This window comes from Schistocerca serialis, chromosome 7 (assembly GCF_023864345.2).
Source record: "Schistocerca serialis cubense isolate TAMUIC-IGC-003099 chromosome 7, iqSchSeri2.2, whole genome shotgun sequence".
NCBI classification, from domain to species: domain Eukaryota; kingdom Metazoa; phylum Arthropoda; class Insecta; order Orthoptera; family Acrididae; genus Schistocerca; species Schistocerca serialis.
In genome coordinates, this window is record NC_064644.1 from 333237284 (window position 1) to 333255122 (window position 17839).

Here is a 17839-nt window from a genome sequence, read left to right on the forward strand (position 1 = left end):
GGTCCTTCTTCCAAAACAGAAAACACACACACATTAACATAGCTCACACACACATGGCCACTGTTTCCAGACACTGGGGCCTGACTGCAGACCGTTTCGGATGTGAGCAGCAATCTGCTGTGGTGTGTGGAGGCGGTAAGGAGGAGGCTTGGGGCGGGGCGGAGGAAGGATAGCAGGCTAGGGTCAGGGGAAGAGGCTTCGCTGCCTGTGAGAGCATGTGGGAATGTTGTGGGCACAGGATGGGCTGCTAGATGTAGTCAGCAGCCTTGGTGGAGGGGGGGGGGGCATGAAAGTGGGAAAGGGAAAAAGACTAGTAGGTGCACTGGTGGGACAGCAGGGGTGTGTTGTACTGGAGTGGGAGCAGGGAAAGGAGAGGTGGGGGGGGGGGGGGGTTACGGCCATGAAGGTTGTTGTAGGGACAACTCCCATCTGTGCAAGTCAGAAAAACTGGTGTTGGTAGGAAGAATCCAGATAACACAGTCTGTGAAGCAGTCACTGAAGTGAAGTACGTCATGTTCGGCAGCATGTTCAGCGGTGGGGTGGTTCAGCAGTGTTTTGACCATTGTTTGTCAGTGGGCATTCGTGTGGACAGGCAGCTTGTTAGGTGTCATGCCCATGTTGAAAGCAGCACAGTGGTTGCACCTTAGTTTGTAGATCACATGGATGCTTTCACAGGTAGCCCTGTCTTTAGTGAGGTAGGAGATGTCTAACATAGGACTGGAGTCAGTTGTAGTGGGAGGATGTATGGGACAAGTCTTGCATCTGTGTCTATTGTAGGGATATGACTAATGAGGCAAAGGATTGGGAGCAAGGATGGAGTAGGGATTGACAAGGACATTGCATATGTTTGGAGGTTGGGCAGGATACTGCTGTAGGTGGGGTGGGGAGGATATTCCTTATTTCAGGGCACACGGAGGCATAGTCAAAACGCTGGTGGAGAATGTGATTCATTTGCACCAGTCCAGGGAGGTACTGAGTGACGAGAGCATTGTTACTTTGTGGCTGTTCAGGGGTTTTGTGGGAGGTGGCAGATGACAGGAGAGACAAGGCTTTGGGACTTCTGTTTTTGAACAAATTTGAGAGCCTAATTTCTGTCTGTGAAGGCCTCAGTGGGACACTTGGCATATTTGTAGAGAGACTACTCATCACTACAGATGTGAAAACCTCGGGTGGCTAGGCTGTATGGAAGGAATGCCTTGATAAGGACTGGGCAACAGCTATTGATGTGGAGGTATTGTTGGTGATTGATAGGTTTGCTGAGGATGGAGTTATTGATTTAGTCATCTTTGATGTGGAGGACAACATTGAGGGAGGTTACTTGTTGGGTTGAGGAGGACCAAGTGAAGCAAATGTGGGAGAAGGTGTAGATGTTCTGGAGGAATCTGAATAGGCCACCATCTCCCTCAGTCCATATCATGAAGGTGTCATCAGTGGATCCCAACCAGGTGAGGTGCTTGTGTTTTTGGGTGGTTAGAAAGGGACAGGAAAGTGGCTGTATGGGTGAGAACAATGGCTAACGAAGGTTGAAGCCAGAAGGGTTACAGGAACATAGGTCATATTGCGGGGAAAGTTCTCATCTGCGCAGTTCAGAAAAGCTGATGTTGGTAGGGAGGATCCATCTTGCACAAGCTGTGAAGCAGTCACTGAAACGATTGATGTCATGTTTGGCAGTGTGCTCAGCAACAGGGTGGTCCACTTGTTTCTTGGTCACAGTTTGTTGGTGGCCATTCATGCGAACAGACAGCTTGCTGGCTGTCATGCCCACATAGAATGCAGCTCAGTGGTTGCAGCTTACCTTGTAGATCACATGACTGGTTTCACAGGTAGCCCTGCCTTTGATGGAATAGGTGATGTTTGTGACCGGACTGGAGTAGATGGTGGTGGGAGGACGTATGGGACAGGTCATTATATGGGTATGAGCCATTAGGTATGGGGTTGGGAGCAGGGTTTCTATAGGGATGGATGAGTATATTGCATAGGTCGCTGGACTTCAGAATACCACTGTGGGAGTGTTGGGAAGGACAGTAGGCTAGACATTTATCATTTCATGGCACAACAAGAGATAGTGGAAACCCTGGCACAGAATGTAATTCAGTTTCTCCAGTCCTGGGTGGTACTGAGTTAAGAGGGGAATGCTCCTCTGTGGCCAGATGGTGGGATTCTGGGAGGTGGTGAGAAATTGGAAAGATAAGGCACGGGTGATTTGTTTTTGTACAAGGTTGTGAGCCTTCAGTGAACCCTCAGTATATTTCGAGAAGGACCGCTCATCACTGCAGATGCGACGACCATGTGTGGCTAGGCTGTATGGAAGGGACTTTTTGGTGTGGAATAGGTGGCAGCTGGCAAAGTGGAGGTATTGTTAGTGGTTACTACGTTTGATATCGACAGAGGTACTGATGTAGCCATCTTTGAGGTGAAGGTGAACATCCAGGAAGTTGGCTTGTTGGGTTGAGAAGAACTGGGTGAAGCAAATGGGGGAGAAGTTGTTGAGGTTCTGGAGGAATGTGGGCAAGGTGTCCTCAACCTTGATCCAAATCGCAAAGATATCATCAATGAATCTGAACTAGGTGAGAGGTTTAGAATTCTGAGTGTTTAGGGAGGATACATCTAGATGGCCCTGTGAACAGCCTGGCATACGATGGTGCCATGTGGGTGGCCATAGCCATACCTCGGATTTGTTTGTAAGTAATGCCTTGAAAGGAGAAGTAATTGTGGGTGAAGATATGATTGGTCCTGGCAACTAGGAAGGAGGTTGTTGGTTTGGAATCCGAAGGATGTTGGAAAAGGTAGTGTTTAATAGCGGTAAGGCTGTGGGCATTAGGTATGTTAGTGTAAAGGGAGGTGACAATAACAGTGACTATCAGGGCACCATTTGGTAAAGGGACAAGAACTGTGGAGAGCTGGTAGACAAAATGGTTGGTATCTTTCATATAGGAGGTTATGTTCCAAGTAATAGGTTGAAGGTTTTGGTCTTCGAGAGCAGAGACTCTCTCAGTGGAGGTATAGTAAACAGCCACAATGGGGTGTTGTGGGTGGCTGGGTTTATGGACTTCAGGGAGCATGTAGAAAATAATAGTGCCGGGAGTGATAGGGGCGAGCAGAGAGATGTACTCCGGGAAGAGGTTCTGTGATGGGCCTAAGGATTTGAGGGGTTACTGGAGATTCTGCTAGATTTCTGGAATGGGGTCACTGTGGCAAGGTGTGTAGGGGGATGTATATGGCAGTTGCTAGGTCATTCTTGTGGTTCAAATCATCAGTGGTCTGCATCTAGAATTATAAGATTAGGATCATATTTTAGAAGGTGGGCTGCGGTTCTTTCTGTGGATGTAAGGTTAGTTTGTATGTTGAGGGATTTGGGGAATGATGGTGAGGCAAGATTCGAGGTTAAGAAATTCTGGAAAGTTAGCATGGGGTGATTTGGGGGCAGCAGGTGTGGATCACGGTTGGAGGGAGGATGGAACTGAGTTAGGTATGGTTTAACATTGGTATTTGGTTGAGTCTCATTGTAAGTTTGGTGGCCAAAAAGTGTTTGCACTGTAGGGACTCGGAAATGGAGAGAAGGTTTTTAACAAGTCCTGCAGGATTGAACTTGAGATTGGGGTAAAAGGTGAGGCCTTTGGAAAGGTTTGATTTTTCTATGGGGCTAAGGCTTCTGGAAGAAAAGTTCATGATTGTGTTTGTTCTGTTTAGTTTCTGGATTCTGTGTTGTGGTGGGAAGGAGTTTTGGAGGATGGGGTAAATGTAGTACACCTGCAAGACACGTTTCATCAGCTAAGAGGTGATGTGGAGGAGGTTTGGAGGTTGTTGTAGAGCTGGTGGACAGTGATACTCCAAGGTGGGAGTGGGAGGTGAGCATGGTGGAGAGCTTTTTGAGGTGGCATTGTGCATGTTACTCTAGCTCCTGCGGGAAAGAGTTTCAATGTGAGATGGGTAATTTGATGGCAAGACCATGTGGGGGGACTTCATGAGCCAAGCAACAATGCAGGAACAGTACGTGGGACTGGGTTCTGGCTAGGGATAAGAGAACTTTCTGAATTAATACAGATGGAAGGAGCAAGGCTCCATGGTGGTGCAAAAAATTCTGCAAATAATATAGAATGACATCTGTAAAAATTTGCAATTATAAACACAAATATATGTTAGAAATCACAAGAAGGAAGAAACGGATGCAAAAGAGGGAAACAAGATAAAATCTGAGGCAGTCGATGATAGAGAGGGGGCTGGGGGAGGGTGAAGAAAAAAAAAGAAAACACCCTCACAGTGAAAGAGTGGAGGTAGGGAGTGGTTTGTAGAATGGGATACAAGGTGCCGGAATAGCACACGGAAATACAGGAGAATGATACATGGAGAATGATCAATTAAAAGATATAGGATTAATGTTATCAGCTGGAGATATGATGCTGCACCAACAATAAGCGTGGTCTTGTCTGTGTCTGTTGTGCGTAGCCGAGACGGTTGATACAGTGTGGTTTGTAAGTGGAGTGTGCAGTGTGGCTTGTAAGGCAATGAGAGAAACACAGAAAAGCAGAGAAAGTAGGACGGACATTGAGTAAAGCCATGCATTATAAAATAGTAACAAAGGAAACAGCACTGGGTTAAGATCGAAGAAAAGCCATAAGGCAAAAATCAAACAATGAAAAATCGAGGATGGAATGTAACAATATTATGAAAAGGAAAGTTGCCACTCACCATACAGCAGAGATGCTGAGTTGCAGATACGCACAACAAAAAGGCTGTCACAAATAAAGGTTTCGGAGTAAGGCCTTTGTCAAAAATAGACAACCAACACACACACACACACACACACACACACACACACACACACACACACACACACACATATTCACGCAAACTGGAGCAACTCAATTACATTCTCTGTCAGGTCTTCGATTACCTCTCATTGTGCCCTAAAATGAGAAATGTCCTGCCCACTATCCTTCCCACCCCTCCCAAAGTGGTATTCGGACGTCCAATGAACAAACACAATATACTCGTCCATCCCTACACAACCCCTGCTCCCAATCCTTTACCTCATGGCTCATACCCCTGTAACAGACCTAGATGCAAGACCTGTCTCATACATCCTCCCACCACCGCCTACTCCAGTCTGGTCACAAACATCACCTACCCCACAAAGGCATGGCTACCTGTGAAACGAGTCATGTGATCTACCAGCTGAGCTGTTAGCACTGTGCTGCATTCTATGTGGGCATGACAACCAACAAGATGTCTTTCCACATGAATGGCCACCAACTGTGCCCAAGAAACAAGTGGACCACCCGGTTGCTGAGCACGCTGCCAAACATGACATCCTTCATTTCAATGACTGCTTTACAGCCTGTGCGTATGGCTCCTTTCCACCAACACCAGCTTTTCTGAAATGCATTGGTGGGAACTTTCCCTTGCAATATATCCTACGTTCCCGTAACCCTCCTGGCCTCAACCTTTGTTAGTCATTATCCTCACACACACAGCCCCTTCCCTGTTTTCGTTCCAGCACTATACAGCCCTCATTCCACCATCACACCCAGTCTTTTTACTTCTCTCCTTTTCCGCTACCCCCCCCCCCCCCCCCCCCCCCGCCTCCCCCCCCAACTCTCTCCTGTCCTGTATCTATGGGGTGTATACATAGAAAAGGAAAAAAGTTCCCAGATATCCTGCTTAAAAATACACTTTCTCCCAGGTGAAAATACACTTTTTGTGTGTTAAGTGACAGTATACTTTTCCTTGGCACTGTGAAACTTTTCAATCCTTTGAATGTTTACGATTTTATACACCAACGTAGAATTTCACGGCACTTTAGACAACGAAACTCAGGGGGAAAAAAAACACATTTTGGAAAGATCTTTGATGTGCAGTAACATGTACACTGCGTATTTTCGTATTACGAAGGTATAAATTCGAATAAAACCCAACGACATATGTTACTTTCCGAAGCATTGAAATCGAGATTGCAATGCGGTATTATAAGCCAGTCAAAGCTCATGTCACGTGATCTCGCCAGCTGATGACAGCATAGGACACGTGATGTAGTCAACCAATAGCAAGATCACTCTTATAGCGCAAACGCCCAAATAAGGAATGTTAATGGTTTAAATTAATATACATAGTGTTGCTACAAGAAAAGCAAAGCTATCACATATAATATTGGTATTGAAGATTAGTAAGCTGCAAGAGAAGCTAAGCTTCCACATATAATGTTGATCATTTTTGTGCGTGTTACACTTTAAGATACATCACACAAATGTGCCAGTAAAATTTTTAATAACAATGTAAATGTCTCATCTTATGGGCTTGAAATTCTTCTAGATGGTTGTCCTCAAAGAGTTGATTTTTAAATGAGAGTCAAATGCTCTGTGATTTAAGAAATTCATTGTACATTCTCGCACGTAGTTCATCTTGTGTAAAAGGAAATTTACTTTGAAAGTAACGCTTTTCAAACCACCATTCGCAATATTTTCCCGTGATCTGTTAGAAATTGGTTCGTTTCAGCAGTTGCCAGAGAGTGCCAGATAACGGGCATCACTACGCTTGCACAGTTCCAATGACGCAAGAAGCGCGTATGTTTGTACATATAAAACATGAAAAGATCTTTCATTATGTCATAAAAGAAACAAGACATCAGAGGGTACTTCGAGAGTATCGGAATTTCGTTAACCATTTTCAAATGCACAATTCGGCTTCAGGTGCACATTCGTACGTCTAGATTCAGATGTAAATTTTCTTGAGTACCAGTACTGTATTATCTCATGTTTGGTTCTTTATTATGGCATAATGCCATTCGAGGCATAAGATAGAAAATGTGCACTTGAAATGCAGCGAACAGTTGAAACTAGGCAACAGTGTGAAATTAATCACTTTGTTTCAAATAAATTGACTGTCTCAGTGGAAAAGATTAATTAAAGCCAAATCTCTTTAGCAAGCCTACATTGTTCTGCAAGGTGATTAACGATTGACTGTCATAAAGGTGGAAATAATAACTGAAACTAATAACATATTTTAGCCTTCCGTAATTATGCGAACGTATTTTAATTCATTTAATAGCTCCCGGCCACAGATATCTGTTTTGTTTTCATTTAATGTGAGAGCAATAAATGAAGAGGAAACATAAAAATCACTAAACATAAAGACAGGTCACGTGGAGACTACCCACCTCCCCACTACAACTCAGACTGCTCTGTGCATCAGCCCAGGATCTACGATATTTCCGAACTGGGGCAATATTAAATGGTGGCGCCCAGTCACACACCTGTAGCCAGAAGCGGGAGAAGGTACTTCTCATACGCAACTCAACTGCACATGCACAAGAACCCACTCGCAACTTCTCAAACAAATCTAATGTAAACAGCTGTCACGTCACGATCATCAGAGGCAATTTGTTGTTAGGACGCACTGCATAATCTTCCTAAAGCCTTTCACACACTTTGCTGTTGGCAGATGCTTGTATGAGCACTGTGTTTTGTTGTTGTATATGGCGCACTGCCTTTGCGACTTAAGTATTATTTTCTTTTTTTTCTCTTGTTCATGTTTTTTTTGCTGCAGTATTATTCCCCAGAAGTGGGATACAGTAATATCCTTTAACTGGCAGAAGTAAAGCTGTGAGGACCGGGCATGAGTCGTGCTTCGGTAGCTCAGATGGTAGAGCACTTGCCCGCGAAAGGCAAAGGTCCCGAGTTCGAGTCTCGGTCGGGCACACAGTTTTAATCTGCCAGGAAGTTTCATATCACCGCACATTCCGCTGCAGAGTGAAAACCTCATTCTGAATTTGACATATGTCTCACAACATAGAATGCTTACTGAAAATTTTTAATTGCATAAATAAATAAAAAATATCATTTCCTTTTGAAATATTTTCCAAAAACTAGAGAATATAAAAGCTTAATGAAGTTTTAATTTCATGTTTTCATTTCCTTTTGAAACATTTTCAGAAAACTAGAGAAGATAAAACCTGGAAACTTAAGATTTCCAAAAACTAAAAAGTTTTCGAAATGATTTAATTTTTTGAACCTTAAATTTTTTTCTATATAATTAAAATATAAACAAAATGAACATAAATGGTAGAATTGAAAATCTATTAACTGAACTTAACAACCATAGTAATGGTTGTACAGAAGTCACTAAATTATCACAACCAAAAAAAAACTTAACTCTTACAATGTTTATAAAGCTGAAATTTTGTCAACTAAATATGGTAAAAAAGTTTTATTACTTTTAAATAATAAATTTAAAATTACTCTTCCAGATTGTTATACTAAAATCTTTGCAGAAGACAATGAAAAGTGAGAGAAAATTATTGGATTGATTTTTTATATAGTGATGTAAAAAACAAAATAAAGATTGTTTGATTCATGTCGTTGGATTTGAATAAATTTTAGAAAAGTTTAGTTTTTATAATATTAAATTTTAAATGAATAATTTATTTTTTAGTTAAATGAAAATTTTGTTTTGAGGATGTAGATAAATTTTTGGTTGGGGGGAGACTGCGAAATTTATCTTATTTTATATTCTGGAATTTTTAATCCACTTTGCTCTTTGGTCTAGAATTGGCATAGATATACAACAACAACAACAACTACTACTACTACTACTACTACCATGAGCAATAGATGATGAAGATGAGTAACAGCTGCAGAAATATTTACAGACAAATAGCTGTGCAACTGTTGAGGAATTGACCACCCAGATGAATCAAGGGTCTACCAATAGCGTATCCTCACTGATCTTTCATCAAACGTTGCCGTGATTGGACATCCGCAGCAGGTGCCTGGTGCATGACCCATACTGACTGCTGTTCATCCGTGACAAACAATGGAATTTGCTTGCCAGTTCTGCAACTGGATGACCACAGAGTGCTGACAGGTGGCTTTTCAGATGATTCTCATTTTATGCTCCATAGGGTAGATGGCCAGTTGTGTACAACCATGCAACAATCATTGAAATGTTATAGTCTGGGGAATGTTTTTGTGAAATTCCCTGGGTGATGCGTCATCCTGGAAGTCATAGTGGATCAACCCAAATATGCATGTCTCTTTGGGGATGATGCACACCTCTACATGCAGTTTGTTTTTTCCTTGCCACAATGGCATCTATAAGCAGGACAGTGCAACATGTCCCACATCTTGTATTGTACATGGTAATTCAAAGAACACAAGGATGAGTTCACTGTACTGTGGTGGCCACCAAACCTCCCAGATTTCAAGCCAATTGAGAATCTGTGGGAGCACATCAATGGGTTGTACGTACCATGGATTCTCAACTGAGAAACCTAGTGCAGCTCGCCATGTCACTGGTGACAGCATGGCTCCACTTCCCCTTTTGGTACTTTCCAGAACCTCATTGACTCCTTTCATGCACTTCTGGGATGTAAAATTCAAACAAAGGAAAATCTAGGACGGAATGTAACAGTATTATAGAAGGAAAATTGCCACTCACCATTATAGCAGAGGTGCTGAGGGTTAGTATGTTAGGGGTGGCGTACATTGCAGTGCCACTGGGGAGCGAGCAGGGACGAGAAGGAGAGTGGGTTGGGCAGCTGTGTGCAATCGGGAGGTTAGATCAGGGTGTATACGACCTGGGACAACCAGGAGATCCGGGAAAAACCCGGGAATTTTTTCATCCGGTAGAAAACCAGGAAAAACATGGGATTTTTTTTTTAGAATTCCAGGAAGTATTCATTGTATTTAGTGTTCAGTTAAATTTTTGTGATTTTGAGTGGTAAGAACCAATACTCCAACAAAGGATTTACTGGCAGAAGTAAAGCTGCGAGGACCGGGCATGAGTCGTGCTTCGGTAGCTCAGTGGTAGAGCACTTGCCCGCAAAAGGCAAAGGTCCCGAGTTCGAGTCTCGGTCGGGCACACAGTTTTAATCTGCCAGGAAGTTTCATAAGTCAATTGTTTTTACAATACACAATGACATATTCAATTATATAATTATATATTTTTCATTAAAGAATGCACTTAATTTCACTGACGTTTTTAGGTAGCTCTGAATAAAATTGAAAGGACTCACATTTACATTGTTATTTAAACGTATCATGAGTTTTTAAAATGTTATTTGGTGGATCAAGATACCATAATTCTTGAGGAAAAATTTAATTTCTTTCATTTTTAACAGAGATATGTTGTAATTTAACACGATCAAATAAAGAAGAATCATTTAACTGATTATTTTTGGATTAGTTTGAAGAACAACGAAAATAAAGTGGTGCATATCAAAATTGGTAAAATTATACTAATTGGTAATATGTAGCTCAAAATTCCTCTTTCCATTTAATTCATTTGTTTGAAGATCAAAGAAAGAAAATGGAATTTCTTGTTCTAGTTCAAGTGAATATTCTGCTTCATATTTAACAATGGGAACACGAATTTCCATACTTCTAACAACAATTTTACCTACTTTTGAAAGCATACTAATATCATTATCAGTAGTTCAATGAAGAATAGAATTTTATTGATTTTTCTCGAACTCCAAGTAAAAATTATGGTTTATTCACACTCCCACTAAATTTCTTTATAATCTTTAAAAAAATCCACCAAATAATGCCAAAGGATGAAGTATTTCATTTTGTTTGGTTTTAATTTAACCATTTTTAAGAATATGTCATTCCATATTTATTTCATTTGATAGGGATGAAGTTAATTGAATAAAAGTTGATGAAAAATAAATGGATGTTCCTTCTAGAGAAAATATTGTTTACTTTTTTTAATTGTAAAGACACCAAGACATTCCAATACATAATTGTCCATTAGTTTACTATTAGATATACCATTGTATGCAGAAAAATCTGTTCCGTCTCTGTGAATAGCACCAAATGTCATATAAAGTTGCGAACAGTAGGATGAATCCAACCACTACTGAAATTAATATTAATTTCAGTTTCCTTGTTGGAAAAATTAACATTAACTTTTGTTTCTTCATTACAGGAAATGAGTAAAATTGATAACTCTCGATACTGTTCATGAATTATTAAGTGAAAAATTTATTAATTCATTTTCAAAATTACTCTTACATAAGTTGCATTGAAGTCAACAAAATTATCATTTTCATCAGTTATAGTTATTTCTAAATTCTAATTAGTAGCAAAAATTGGAATATTTATAACTGATTTGGTTCATAAATAATTGGTCCACCAAATTCAATATTAGGTTTACATAGAGCAATAATATTAGTCTCTTGATGAAAATTATCAGTATGTTTAACACACATTCCATGAGCCAAATTAAAAGTTACATTTATTACTTCAAATGGAACAATTTTTGGCACATTTATAGCAATTATTGTTTCATCAGATTCAATAATTTCATTATTAAATCTTAAAACTTGCCCAATGCTATCTTCTTTATCCATAAATAATTTTACATCATCTTCTCTAAAGCTTATTTTTTCCCTAAGTTTCCAAAGTATGCTGATCAACAGGAATATCTATTGTTTCTACAATAGTATATAATTTATTATTTTTTGATAACTTTGATATTCCTGCATCACAGTAAAATTTGTTATTTTTCAATGTACGATTTGGAGTTAAAAAATTTGAATATAAACCAACTAGTTAAATACTTATATAAGTTTCCCTAATTGGAAGTTAATCTTTTTTTCAGAACAGACGAATTAACACTCAATTGAAATGATTCACTCATTTCTACTAATAAAAATTACATAAATAAATGACAGATTGGAAATCACAAATAATAATTCCAGAAAAGAAATTGAAAAATACCCATTGTAAACTTTTCCAAACTCTATTCAATGTGCTGTCATAGGACCAATTGGTTGTGAAAAATCTACCTTAATGATTGATGATTATATGCAGCTCCAGGATGGTTAAATTGGAAAAATATTTATCACTTGTATGTTTATTCAAAAAGGTCAGATCAACCAAAACATCAAGAATCTATAAAACATGCGAAAAAATGAAGGAAAAAATAATGAAAAAATTGCTACTTTTATTGAAAAATTAATGAAAAATTGTTACTTTTATTGAAAATAATGATGAAATTATTCCATTAGATGAATGTGAAGATAATTCAGTTACAATTTTTAATGACTTCATTCTTGAAAATCACGATATAGTTAGAAAGAATTTCAATAGAAGTAGACATAAAGGAATAGGCTTTTTTTATTTGAGTCAAACATATTAAAAAATACCAAAATGATTAGTTAAAGTAATTTTAATTTTTTAAATATTCTTAGACAAGATGATACATATTTAAGTCATATTTATCATGAGTTGGTAGAGATTAAAAGTTTGATAAATTTAAAGAAATATCTAATAAATGTTGGAATAATGATGAATTTGGTTTTATAGCAATAGATATGACAAGAAGCATGGTAAATACAGAGGACAGATTAAGAATGTATTATAAACACTGAACATAATTGTTGAACATAAACGTTAAACATGAACATTGAATGTACAACAAAAATGATTATTACTTTTATCCTTAATAAATGTTTGTAAAAATGTTTGCTAAAAAAGACAGACGAAATAGAAGAGTAAAGGAACAATTAAAAGAAGAGTTTAAAAAATGGAAAAAACAACCAAGAACAGAATATGAAAAATTTAAAAATGAAGACTAACCAGTTATGCAACTGAACAAGCTAACCATAGAATCAAAGGATTGGTTAACAATGTTTTGAGAGAAATTGAAGCAAATTAAAGAAAAGAGAAAAGTTGAAAAACAAATGGTTCCTTATAATCAACATTATATAGAAGAATTTAACGATATACCAACAATTAAACAATTTGAGAGTGATAAAAGAAATTAAACTTTAAGTGAATCAGAAATACAAGATTTATTGAGTAAGCATGGAGAAAAAAGGAAATAAAAAAAGTTGTTAAAAAATAAATGTGAGTGAAAGAATGTTAGAATTTATCATTCATAGTGAACATCCTGTTTTTTTTAATTAAGACCTGTTGGTCTTTTAAATTAACAGTAGAATTCAATGGTGATAAATTAAAAACTTTTGGAAACAAATTTAAAAGAACAGATGGATTAATGAAAATTTTATCTAAAAAACAAATAACTATGGATGATTTAAGTACAGAATCTGATTGTCTCGATTTACAAAATTATGCTAGAATTTTATTTGACTTAAATGCTGTATCTAATGTAAATAATCCAAATAAAATAAAATCAATAACTGCTTGATAAAAATAGTTGTTGAAGAATATTTTCCTAGCTTTCAGAAAGAAACCTTGATGATTCATTGGCAAAAGTTTGTGAAGTTTAGTAAAAATGTTCAGAAAAACCAGTCGAATATATGTGGATTGTTGATGTTCGTCATTTATTTGATAGATTAGCAGTAATCCATGAAGAAGAATTAGCTGGAAATAAAAATTATCATGGCAAAAAAGTTGGAATGACTCAAATGTTAAGTAATAAATTCAGTGATTTTATAATTAGTGATCAAAAGGAATTCCTTATTTCATTAGATTTTTGAATAATTTACCACACACAATTTGTTACAGTGAAAATTATGGAAAAGAAACAATGAATATTTCGAAATAATGACATGAAGCTGTTAAAATAAATAAAGAATGCATGCTTCTGATGCTTCAGAAGGACAAAATATTGCTCCGACTGTAGTTAGAGGAATAATGCATGGAAAATGAAAGTTAGGATTTGGTGTTGTAAACTGGGGATTATAGAAAATACTTCATTAATTTTTAGTCTCTATAAACTAATAACTTTACAATTGACTATAGCTAGTGTAAAATTAAACCAAAACCAATTAAACTTAAAATAAATAATGAACAGTTAAATTGTACTGCACCATCTTTAATTGAAACACAAAAAAGAATGGTAGAGAAAAAAAAAATGGTAAAAATTTTCTTGTTTTATTAACTATTCCTTTTGTGAAAAAGGTATTATATATCTGACAAAAAATAAATAAGGTAAACGACTAACACAATACAAAGATGGATTTTTACCATTATTATTGGCTGCAGTACCATGTTTAACTGATCTTGGTCCACTAGCTGGTGGTTCTGCAGCAATAGCCAAAGCAGTTACAAATGTAAAAAAATGATAAGGAATCTAAAGAACAAAAAAGACCAAATATAGTAATGGAAAAGAAAGTACGCGGACGTGGAAGAAAATTTCAAAGTAATCAAAATACTTAACAATCATTTATCTAATTTTGACATAGAAGAATCAGTTAAACAATTAAATATTAAATATTTTGTGCCATTTTTACAAGTGACAAATTATCTAATGAACCAAAAAATTTAGTATAGGGAATATTAAATTTACATACATCTGTTTGAGTTGGCACTCATTGGATTTATTGCTATAAAAATAAATATACAAAACTTCTATTTGTTTTATATGAAGAAAATATACCTTAACTACATAACTATTTCAGCGAGTATATGCAGACAAGAAAAAAAAATTCAATACTTTTCCCAGATTTCGCAGTTAAAAATCCACTTTCTCACTGCTGAAAACATACAATTTCTGTGTTAAGTGACAATATACTTTTCCTAGGAATTGTAAAACTTATCAATTCTTTGACCGGTTGTAGTTTTATACAATGACGTAGAATTTTTCCGCCCTTTAGAAAAATAAACTCAGGGAAAATAAAACATGTTTTGGAAATATCTTTAATGTGCAGCAAAATGTGCGCTGCATATTTTAGTATTAGGAAAGTATAAGTTCAAATTCCACCAAACACTGAATGTTACTTTTCAAAGCATTGAAATTGAGATTGCAAGCAATCGAGACTGTAAGCTAGTCATAGCTCATGTCATGTGATCTCTCCAGCTGATAACAATGGATATTCGAGCATAAGACACATGATGTAGTCAGCCAATGGCAGTGTCACTATTATGTGTTCTGCTATGGCTGATTTTTCTGCGTGTCCTAGTCGCAAACATCTGATATGTTCTTCGCAGAGTTTAGATATGCAGCGCTGTATTGTTTTACACATTCGCATGGTATGCTGTAAACTCCTGGTGTGTTAACGTTTAGCACATCTTTGGCAGAACCTAGGAGCTCCCTAGTTGTAGCCATAGCAGAACACAGCATAAATGAAGAACACACCTTCAACTTCAAAACACAAAGGTACTGTGCCGAGCATCTGGTTTTTGGGAAAGTGTTATCAAAGAATCCATAGAAATGAGAATTCACAACACTCTGGTCAACAGAGATTAGGGATACCAACTCAGTGCAGCATGGAACCCTGCGATAGTGCCAATCCATCGGGAGCGTGCGTGTCAGTGTCCTCCGCCGCGGACGCAGACAGAATGCTTACACCGAGAACGGAACGTGACCACTGGGGGCGACCGCCATCCCCACCACCACGTGTAAGCCGCTGGTCCACCGCAGCCACCCGATGTCTAGTGGAGTGGGGTGACCGTGCATATAAATAGTCCACTCTCCGCGAATCTCGACACTTCGCCAGAAGATGTGTAGTATGACACTTCCTGAAACGTCGTGAGATATCAACGCTACCACCCGGCTGGAGACCCGAGAAACCATCATCAATTCCAGAAGGAATTAAATGCCATTTTTAAAGTAACTAGAAGTAACATTGGTTTTAAAGGTAAAGGAATTGCGAATATAAATGATCCTTAGATGTAAATGTAGTGAACAAACAATATTTACAGAATGAGTTACCAAATCTTGTTACAAAACCTAATAACACCTAGATTCTCACAGATTTAAAGCAAGGAAATGGTATTTATGATGGTACCACTTGAAAAAATATTTGGAAAATTAGGAATAATATCATAAATTACCATACCATGAAACAATATTAAAAACTTATTAATTTTTTTTTATTTTAGAAAATCTTTTGTGCAACTCTTTAATTCCCATAAAAAATCAATGACATAATCTATTACTTAATTTGGGTTTTATTTATAATAACCATATGGCAATGCATTAATTTCATCTTGTAATATAACATGTTTATCATCACCAGAACGTAAAACAGTTGTATTACATTCAATTGTACACAATTTGTCTTTAAATGATCTAATCAAATTCAATTTCATTTATTGTTTTATTTTGTTATCCAAATGTTTTTCTACAACAGATGTCTTAACGCCTTTAGATTTTTTCTGTTCTTATCACCAACTTTATAAGCATACATTTTCGATCTTAAACTACCGTGCGCTAACATAATTTTTCCACAATTTTTCTTTACATTATTTTACTTATTTGTGGAATTCCACAAACATTAACTTTTGAAAAATCACTTGTGTCAAATTCGTTTGTCATTGATTTCATATCTTTATAAAAGTCTTTAGTTCTTATATCATTAATGAAAGAATCAGTATCCATATAACATAAATGAATATTTTCGCCATATTCTGGTTTCATAACATTGCAATGAAAATCATATACTTTTATTTTCGAAATATCTACAATACTCAACCCAATATAAATTGGTTTACTGTATATTAATTTCTGAAAATACCATAATATGTTCACAATATTATGACAAGGAAAGTTGCTACTCACTATATAGCGGAGATGCTGAGTCGCAAACAGACACAAGAAAAAGATTTTCACACTTAAAGCTTTTGGCTAATGGCCTTTGCCAACAATAGACATACATGTATGTTAACAGTTTGATTTTGAAATATAATTTGTATATTTTTGCCTGGATCTGTTACTATTTCAATATTTTGTCTATTTTAATATTTTCCATCATTTTTTCCAAACAATGAATTATTTATTATCTTGTAGAAATCATTTCTAATTCGTTAGTTGTATTTTTTCTCATTTTTATGTTAAAATCAATGTATTTCTTCAACCAATCTGATTGTCCAACTAATGAGATTCTATGATTTTTCTTTAATTTTAATCCAAGATCTAAACATGGTTTAAGATTTTTACAATGTAAAACATACTTTTCTTTATCATTTAATGTTGTTAATAATTTATTTCCTCCTTATGGTGCTAATGGTAAATCCTTATGTAAGTCACGCACATATAACAATATTTATTTACCACCTGTAATTTTAAGTACTTTTTCCAAACTGAAACATTTTGGATCTAATCAATTGAAATCTTTAAATAGTAAAAATTATGACATATACATTATTTGTGATTCAATGTGTAAAATAATTTGAATGTTTTTTCACCAAAAATGTTTCATATATTTATTATTTGGTTTCGCATATCCTTTAATACTTTGAGGAATTCCACCTCGGATTCCTTAATCAAGAAATAAAATCATGTCATAATTGTTTAATAAATCCAACTTTTGTCATTTTGAACATAGAATCCCAAGATAACACTGGAGCTCTAAAAAAAACCAAGATGGATAAGGTTTTTTTAGATTGAATATTTGTACCACTAAAACTTTCAAAACTGTATGCTACAATTAAAAGAACAGCTTTTTTATGTAATCTTGTATATTCATCTAAATTATAAATATTGAATTTTTTCCAAACTGTTTTTGCTCAATTATATTCTTCAGAAATATCTCCATTAAGTCTCAAATAAAAGCATTCCTTTGTAGATAATTTATTTTATTTTAATTTTTCTTTAGAAACCATGTATTTGTTACAATGAAGTACTATTTTAATTATTAAATCTAACTGTTCACTTTCAAAATATTTTGCTGTTTCTCTAAATTGTTCTTTTCTATGATTATAAGATAATTTATCAATACTTGAGGCCATAAATTGAAATGTACCTAAAAATCTTAATGTTAATCCATCTTCAACATATTTACTAAAAGAAGTATATTTTTGTTCATTATTTGGAATAGCATTGATATCTTTACTATCTGTTGTTAATTCATTGTTAAATAAATTAAAATCATCATTTGTTACATTATGAACATAAACTAGAAATTAAAAAATTACAATCTTCATGTGCAATT

At 36.3% G+C, this 17839-nt stretch overlaps 1 protein-coding gene and 1 non-coding gene across 5 annotated transcripts in view; one reads left to right on the forward strand and one right to left on the reverse strand.

The window, feature by feature from the left end:
* The window catches only part of LOC126412744 (katanin-interacting protein-like), a 354094-nt gene that overhangs the window by 299532 nt on the left and 36723 nt on the right, over positions 1–17839 (reverse strand). The gene's annotated exons all lie outside the window — the stretch shown is intronic.
* Positions 9783–9856, forward strand: Trnal-caa (transfer RNA leucine (anticodon CAA)). Its single transcript has one exon. It is a non-coding gene; the product is annotated as a tRNA-Leu (tRNA).